Raw genomic sequence first — 9,313 nt, 5'->3', positions numbered from 1 at the left:
AGGAGTGGTGAGAATGGGAACCCTTGCCTTATTCCTGATTTTAGAGGTAAACTTTCAATCTTTCAAATCTACATTAGCTGTAGATTTGTCATATGTGGTCTTCATATGAAGAGGTATGTTCCTTCTATACTTGGTCTATTGAGAGTTTTTATCATGAAATAGTGTTGAATTTTTCAGAGGATTTTTCTGCATCTATTGAGATGATCATGTTTTTTTTATCTTTCATGTTATTAATGTGGTGTATCATATTCACTGAGTTGCATATATTGAATCATCCATGCATCCCAGGAATAAATTTCACTTGGTCATGTTATACAATTATTTTAATGTGTTTTTAAATTTTGCTAACACTTTTTTGCAATGGATTCATCAAAGATATTGGTCTATACTTTTCTCATAGTATTCTTATCTGGCTTTTGTATCAGGCTAATAGTAGCCTCTTGATTTTTTTGGAAGAGTTTAAGAAGACTTGGTGTTCTCCTTTAAATGTTTAAGAAACTTCACCTGTGAAACCATCTGGGGCTGGACTCTTCTTTGTTGAGAGGTTTTTTATTTTTTATTGTTTTTTTTTTTTTTTTAGTTTTGTTTCTATTTTTTTAATTTCTTTTTTAAAATTCCAGTATAGTTAACATACAGTGTTGTATTTTAAGTGTACAATATGATGATTTAATAATTCTGCACATACTCCGTACTCATTATAGTAGGTGTATTCTTAATCTTCTTCATCTATTTATCTATCTCATCCATAGCCCGACCCTCCTCCCCTCTGGCAATCACCAGTTTGTTCTCTATATTTGAGACTGTTTTTTTGTTTTTCTTTCCTTTTTTGTTGTTAAATTATATATATGAATGAAATCATATGGTATTTGTCTTTCTCTCACTGACTTATTTCACTTAGCACTGTACCCTCTAGACCCATCCATCCATGATGTTGTAAATGGCAAGATTTCATTCTTTTTTTGGCTAAGTAGAATTCAATTGTATGTGCATGTTCTTTATCCATTCATCTATCAATGGATATGTGGATTACTTCCATATCTTGGCTATTGTAAATAATACTGCAATAAACAAGGGAGTATATATCCCTTCAAATTAGTGTTTTTGTATTCTATACTTTAGATAAGTATATATGATTTCTGGATCATAGGATTGTTTCGTTTTCTAAGTTTTTGAGGAATCTCTGTACTGTCTTCCAGAGTGGATGCACTAGTTTGCAGTCCCACCAACATTGCACAATGGTTTCTTTTTCTCCATATCCTTGCCAATATTTGTTATTTCTCATGTTTTTTATTTAACCATTCTGATAAGTGTGAGATGATAGTTCATTGGGGTTTTGATTTGCATTTCCCTGATGATGAGTGATGTTGAGCATCTCTTCATGTGTCTGCTGACTGTCTTTTTTGGAAGAATATCCATTTATGTCCTCTGCTCATTTTTATTTTTTATTTTTTTTTAATTTCTTTTCAGCGTAACAGTATTCATTGTTTTTGCACCACACCCAGTGCTCCATGCAATCCGTGCCCTCTCTAATACCCACCACCTGGTTCCCCCAACCTCTCACCCCCGCCCCTTCAAAACCCTCAGATTGTTTTTCAGAGTCCATAGTCTCTCATGGTTCACCTCCCCTTCCAATTTCATTTTTAGATTAGATTATTTGGAGTTTTTTGTGTTGAGTTGCATAAATTCTTTATATATTTTGGATATAAACCCTTTATCAATATATGATTTGTGAACATCCTCTCTCATTCAATAGGTTGTCTTTTAGTTTTGTTGGTTGTCTCTTTTGCTGTGTAGAAGGTTTTTATTTTGATGTAGTCTCAATAAGTTCAATTTTGCTTTTATTTCCCCTGCCAAAGAAGACATATCTAGAAAAATGTTGCTATAGCTGATATCAAAGAGATAACTGCCTGCATTTTCTTCTGTGAATTTTATAATTCAGGTATGACATTCAGGTCCTTAATCTATTTTGAGTTTATCTTAATATATGGTGTAAGGAAGTGGTCCAGTTTCATTCTTTTGTAAGTAAATGTCCACATTTTCCAACACTATTTGTTGAAGAGATTTTTTTTTCCATCACGTATTCTTGCCTCCTTTGTCAATAATTATTTGACCATATAATCATGGTTTTATATTATAATCTCCTGTCCCATGGATCTCTGTGTCTCTTTTTATGCCAGTAATATACTACTTTGATTCTACAACTTTGTAGTATATCTTGAAATCTGGGATTGCAATGTTTCCAGTTTTATTCTTCTTTTCCAAGATTGCTTTGTCTATTCAGGGTCTTTGGTGATACCAAACAAATTTTAGGATTATTTGTTCAATGTTCTGTGAAAAATGCTCTTGGTATTTTGTTATGGATTGCATTAAATCTATAGCTTGCTTTGAGTAGTATGGACATTTTAAAAATACTGGGTCTAATCCAGAGTATGGAATGTCTTTCCATTTCTTTGTGTCATCTGCAGTTGCTTTCATTAATGTTTTATAGTTTTCATAGTACAGGTATTTTACCTTCTTGATTAAGTTTATTCCTAGGTATTTAATTATTTTGGTGCAATTGTAAATGACATAGTTTTATTTATTGCTTTTTCTGCTATTTCATTATTGGTGTATAGAAATGCATTGGATTTTGTATTCTACCAACTTACAGCATTCATTTATCAGTTCTAGTAGTTTTTTGACGGAGTCTTTAGGGTTTTCTATATAGTATCTCATCATCTGTAAATAATGAGAGATTTAATTCTTTACCAATTTGGATGCCATTCATTTCATCCAAATGAAATGAATTCAAAATTCATTTCAATTTGGAAGTCATTGCTGTGGCTCAGACTTCCAGTACTATGTTGAATAAAAGTGGTAAGAGTGGAAATCCTTGTCTTTTTCCTGACTTTAGGGGGAACGCTCTCAGTTTTCCCCTATTAAGTATGATGTTAGCTGTGGGTTTTTTACATAAGACTTTTATTTATTTGTTTGTTTATTTATTTACTTACTAGAACAAACTAGTTAAGTTTTATTTGATATTTACCTTTTTCCCCCAGTGTTCCAAGATTCATTTTTTATGCACCACAACCAGTTCTCCATGCAATACTTGCCCTCCTTAATACCTACCACTAGGCTCACCTAACTCCCCACCCTTCTCCCCTCCAAAACCCTCAGTTTGTTTCTCAGAGCCCACAGAAGACCATTATTATGTTGAGTTATATTCCCTCTAAACCTACTTTGTTGAGAGTTTTTAATTATGAATGGATGTAGTACTTTGTCAAATGTTTTTTCTGCATCTAATCAAATGATCATATGGCTTTTATCCTTTCTCTTGTTGATGTGATATATTATGTAGATTGGTTTGTGAATATTGAATCATCCGTGCATTCTGGGAATAAATCCCACTTGATTGTGGTGAATGATTTTTTTTAAAGATTTTATTTATTTATTTGACAGACAGAGATCACAAGTAGACAGAAAGAGAAGGAAGCACGCTCCCTGCTGAGCAGAGAGCCCGATGCGGGGCTCAATCCCAGGACCCTGAGATCATGACCTGAGCGGAAGGCAGAGGCATCAACCCACTGAGCCACCCAGGTGCCCCGGTGAAAGATTTTTTTAAATATATTGCTGAAATGAGTTTGCTAATAATACTCTGTTGAGGATTTTTGCATCTATGTTCAGAAATAATGACCTATAATTCCTTTTTTTCGTAGTGTCTTTATCTGGTTTTGGTAACAGAGTAACGCAAGCCTCACAGAATGAAATTTGGAAGCTTTCCTTCTATTTTTGGAAAAGTTTGAGAAGAATAGGTACTAATGCTTCCTTAAATGTTTGGTAGAATTCTTCTGTGAGGCCATCTGGGCCTGGACTTTTGTTTGTTGGGAGCTTTTTGATTACTGATTCAAATGGTGATAATTAGTCTGTTCAAATATTCTATATCTTCTTGATTCAGTTTTGGAAGGTTATATGTTTCAAGGAATGTGTACATTTCTTCTAGGATGTGCAGTTTTTTGGCATATAATTTTTCATAATATTATCTTACAATCCTTTGTATTTCTGTGATGTCAGCTATTATTTCTCCTCTTTCTTTTCTGATTTTGTCTTGAGTACTCTTTCTCTTTCTTTTTTAATGAGTCTAGCTAAAGGCTTATCAATTTTGTTCATCTTTTCAAAGAATCAGCTCCTGGTTTCACTGATGTTAATTTGTGGAGGTTGTGGAGGTGGTGTTGTTGCTGTTGTTGTTTTAGTCTCTATATCATTTATTTCTGCTGTAATCTTTATTATTTCTTTCCTTCAACTGATTTAGTGTTTTGTTTATTCTTCTTTTTCTACCTCCTTTAGGTTAAGTTTACATTGCTTTTTCCTGCTTCTTGAGTTAGATTTGTATTGCCATAAACTTGCCTCTTAGGACCATTTTTGCTGCATCCCAAAGATTTTGGATCAATGTGTTTTCATTTTCATTTGTCTCCCTGTATTTTTTTTATTTCCTCTTTGATTTCTTGATAGACCCATTCATTATTTCATAGCACATCATTTAATTTCCATGTATTTGTGCTCTTTCCAGATTTCTTCTTGTGGTTGATTTCTAGTTTAATATCATTGTGGTTGGAGAAGTTGCACAGTATACATTAGATCTTTTTTGAGTTTGTTGAGACTTGCTTTATGGCCAAATATGTGATCTATTCTGAAGGGTGTTCCATGTGCTCTTTGGAAAGAATGTATATTCTGAGGTTTTAGTATGGAATGTTCTGAATATATTTGTTAAATCTATGTGGTCTAATGTGTTATTCAAAACCACTGTGTCCTTGTTGATTTTCTGTGTGGGTGATTTATCCATTGTCATAAGTGGGGTGTTAAAGTTCCCTCCTATTCTTGTATTGCTATCAATCACTTCCTTTATGTCCATTATTAGCTGCTTTATGTATATGGGTGTTCCCATGTTGGATGCATAAACACTTACAATTGTTGCATCTTCTTGCTGGATTGTTTCATTTATGATCTTACAGTATCTTTCTTTGTCTCTTATCATGGTCTTTGTTTTAAAGTCCATTTTGTCTGATAATTACTGCAGGTTTTTTTCACTTTTATTTGTGTAACAGATGATTTTCCATCCTTCTATCTTCATGTTTCTTTGGGTCTGAAATTAGTCTCTTGTAAACAACATATCAATGAGTCTTGCTTTTTATCATTCAGTCACCCTATGTCTTTTGATTGGAGCATTTTGTCCATTTACATTCAAAGTAATTATTGATAGGTACGTACTTATTGCCATTTTGTTACTTGTTTTATGGTTGTTTTTATAGTTCTTCTATGTTCCTTTCTTCCTATACTTTTCTCATAATTTGCTGGATTTCTTTAGTGATATACTTGGATTCCTTTCTCTCTTTTCTTACATATCTATTACTGTTTTTTTTTATTTGTGGTTACCATTAGGTTTGTATATTTAACATCTTATGCATGCAGCCATCTATATTAAGTTGATGATCAAATAAGTTTGAACCTGTTCTTTCCCACAAGTAAGATCTTCCACCCTTCTCAAGTCCATAAATATCTTTATGACCATTACTTTAAATTCTCTATCAGATATATTACTTGGGTCTCTTTCACTTAGCTCTCCTGCTGTGACTTTTTTCTTGTTCTTTTATTTAGGATATACTCCTCTGTCTCCTCATTTTGTCATAAATTTGTGTCTATTTCTGTGTGTTAGGAAAGTCAGCTTTTGTCTCCTGATTGAAAGTAGTAGTGGCCTAATGAAGAAGAGAACTTGCGGTGCAATGTCCTCTGTTCACCAGAACCTGGCACTTCAGAAGTATATTTATGTTACTACATGTGCCCTACTATTGTGGTTGAGCTGCATTTATCTTCAGTCCAGTTGGCTACAATGGTCCTTTCTGCCTATTTTGGGCAAGTTATATCTCTGTGCTAGTAAGAATCAAGTCTAGTGCCACACTGGACTTGTCATTGGATCAGACCAGATGCCTGTCTTCAGCCTGTTTGCCCAAGCTGCTGTTGCGCCGAACTGCAGGGCATTCTCCTTGTGATGTCCCCTGAAAGGTGGGCAGAGCCTGCAATCAGACCAGACATCTGCCCTTCCCCATGGGGTTGCAGTGACCCTCAACTATGGGAACACTGTAGTTTGTGCTGTGGTTTGTAGCTTGTACTGCTACCTGTGAATTATTATTATTATTATTTTTTTTTTTTTTTTTTTTTTTTTTTGGTGTGCAGGGGTGGTAGTTAGATCAGCTCTCTGTCCCCAACCCACCACTGGGACTGCAGTCAAACTTGTGTATATAGTTATCTTCCCCTCTCTCCAGGGCAAGAGTCACTTTGGAGTGTTTCTGGACCATGTTAGGGCTGCTTCAGAATGAGATAGGCCAGGTATCACTTTGAAGGGACTCCTGCCAAGTGGGGCAGGTTGGAGGGAGAAGGTCCACAGGCAGGGACAGGGCATGGTGTTAGCAAACTGGGTAGTGAGTATCTACACTGGTTCCCACTGACATCCATGTGATGAAGTTTTAGAACATAGGTGAGGTTCTGTGGGGTGAAGTCCGGAGCCGATGACCAAGAAAGAATTCTTGAGACATCTTTGTTGCAAAATGGTGGTTTATTAAAGCATGGGGACAGGACCCATGGGCAGGAAGAGCTGCTGCCCTGGGGATGTGAGGAGTGGTCTATTATATACTTGTAAGTTGGGGAGGGGATTAGAGATGATGTAAGTCTCTAAGGAATTTTGGAAGCAAGGTTTCTAGGACCTTGAGGGGCTAGCTATTGTCTGGGAAAAAGGTTATTCATTACCAGTAATAAAACCTTCTTGTGAGACCCTTTAGATGCATATCAGTGGGTCATATGCTTGGGAATGAGACCCTTTAGATGTATATCAGTGGACCATATGCTTGGGAACGATTCTCAACACTATCTTGGAGGTTTAGAGATAAAGTTTCCTAAAGGAATTGTTAAAGTAGACTTACAGGATCCTGGTTGGGGGTAGGGCATTGGTCAGACTAGGATTGTCCTTTGCCTTTAGCAAAACCTCAAGGTGAGGGCAGTTGAGTCCCTAGAGGAGAGCCACTCTGCCTGTTTCAAGGGCTTGTCAGTAGCTAAGGAATTTCAATGATTTTCTTCTGCCTCTGATTCCCACATCACATGTATCTAGGTGGGGGGTGGGGTGGGGTAGGGAATGGTACCTGCTAACTCTTTTGTTCTTGAAGATATCTCCTAAAAATCTCTGTCCCTCCAGCACACATTCTGAGATAAGTAAGTCTTCCTGAATACCGCAGCTGCTTTCAAACTGCTGCTTCTGTTCTGTGTCTCTGTGGGACTGTTTGTTATGCTGTTTCTTTAAAAGGGAAGGGGACTCAGTTTCCTATCACCCTCTGGCTCCCCCAGAGCTGAGCCCACTGATTTTTAAAGTTCTCAGAAATAAGCCCTACTGATGGTAAGAATTCACATAGTCAAGCCCCTCTGGGTTTCAAAGCCAAATGTTAATGAGGACTCTATCCAATGTGTATCATCTGTGTCTCAGATATCCCTCCTCTGTTTTTGTGGCATTCTTTCCATTGGTGGTTAATCTTGCAGATTAATTTGGTTCCCAGCCAGGACTCTGACCTTCCTATCTTTTTTTATGGGGCCTCCTCTCTACAATTACACAAAATCTGTTCTGTCAGTCTTTAGTTTATTTTTCTGGGTTGGTCACACTGATGTGTCTGTAAACTAGGCGTATCCATGAGATGAGGTGCACTTGGATCCTCCTACCCTGTCATCTTTTCAGGTTCCTATTGGGAGTTTTTTTTATTATTCTTTCAGTCCTCCTAATTTTTTTTAAAAGATTTTATTTATTTTACAGAGAGAGAGAAATCACAAGTAGGCAGAGAGGCAGGCAGAGACAGAGAAGGGAGGAAGCAGGCTCCCTGCGGAGCAGAGAGCCCCACGCGGGGCTCGATCCCAGGACCCTGAGATCATGACCCCACGAGCCGAAGGCAGAGGCTTTATCCCACTGAGCCATCCGGGCGCCCCACCTCCTAATTTATTTTTTAAGACACATTTATTCAGCGTCATGATCAGACTATTAAATTTAGCAATCAACAGCATGGGTGCAAAAAAAAAAAAAACTACATTAAAACCCTTTGTTGGAATGCTTTACACTTTCTACAGAACAGAAACTAAAATAACCTGTTGTACAATTAGTCACAAATACAGTCCTCGAGTTTTTTTGCCCATACACATGAGTATTGTCTAAAACATGTCTTCTTTGTAGCAGCTAGGCCCTGACACCACTGTGCTTGGCTGAGTTCACAAATCTGTTGTAACCTGTAGCTTCCCTGTCACTTCTCCGGCTCTCCTCTCCTGCTAAGCTTTGTTCCTGGCAGTAATTAAAACCTTCTGCCACTGTCATAGCTGCTGCTGCTGCTGGAACCACCATAGCCACCTTGGTTTCGTGGTTTGGTGAAGTATTGGCCTCCACCACCATAAGGGCCAGAGCTTCTGCCTCCAAAATTGCCTCCTTTCATGGGTCCCAAATCTGAGGATTGATTGTTGTAATTGCCAAAATCATTATAGCTTCTGCCACCTCCAAAGTTGCTTCCATCATTACCAAATTCGTTATAGCCATCCCCACCGCCACCATATCCACCACCACCTTGACTGCCACCAAAGCCACCTCAACCACTGAAGTTTCCACCGCGACCAAAGTTGTCATTCTCACCAAAACCATCTCCACAACCACCACCAAAGTTTCCAGAACCACTTCAAACTCTTTGGCTGGATGAAGCACTAGCCATCTCTTTCTTAGAGAGCACTTTCCTTACTTCACAGTTGTGGCCATTCACAGTATGGTATTTTTGAATGACAATCTTGTCTACAGAATCATGGTCATCAAATGTCACAAAAGCAAAACCCCTCTTTTTGCCACTGCCTTGGTCAGTCATGATCTCAATCACTTCGATTTTCCCATACTGTTCGAAATAATCTCTTAGATGATGTTCTTCAGTGTCTTCTTTAATGCCACCAATAAAAATCTTTTTCACAGTTAAGTGGGCACCAGGTCTTTGAGAATCTTCTCTTGAGACAGCCCTCTTTGGTTCCACAACTCTTCCATCCACCTTGTGTGGCCTTGCATTCATGGCTGCATCCACCTCCTCCACAGTGGCATATGTGACAAACCCAAAGCCTCTGGAGCGCTTGGTGTTTGGACTCTCATTACCACACAGTTCGTAAGTGTTCCCTATTGCTCAAAATGGCTCCTCAGACTCTCATCGGTTGTTTCAAAGCTCAGACCTCCGATGAAGAGTTTCCACAGCTGTTCAGGCTCTTTGGGAGACTCTGACTTAGACAT

At 37.7% G+C, this 9,313-nt stretch overlaps 1 pseudogene; it reads right to left on the bottom strand.

Annotated features, from left to right (window-relative positions):
• Positions 1–8,338: 8,338 nt before the first annotated feature.
• LOC116596379 lies at positions 8,339–9,313 on the bottom strand (annotated as a pseudogene).

Source organism: Mustela erminea, chromosome 7 (genome assembly GCF_009829155.1).
Source record: "Mustela erminea isolate mMusErm1 chromosome 7, mMusErm1.Pri, whole genome shotgun sequence".
In the NCBI taxonomy this organism is placed as follows: domain Eukaryota; kingdom Metazoa; phylum Chordata; class Mammalia; order Carnivora; family Mustelidae; genus Mustela; species Mustela erminea.
This window is presented reverse-complemented; position numbering and strand designations above follow the sequence as displayed.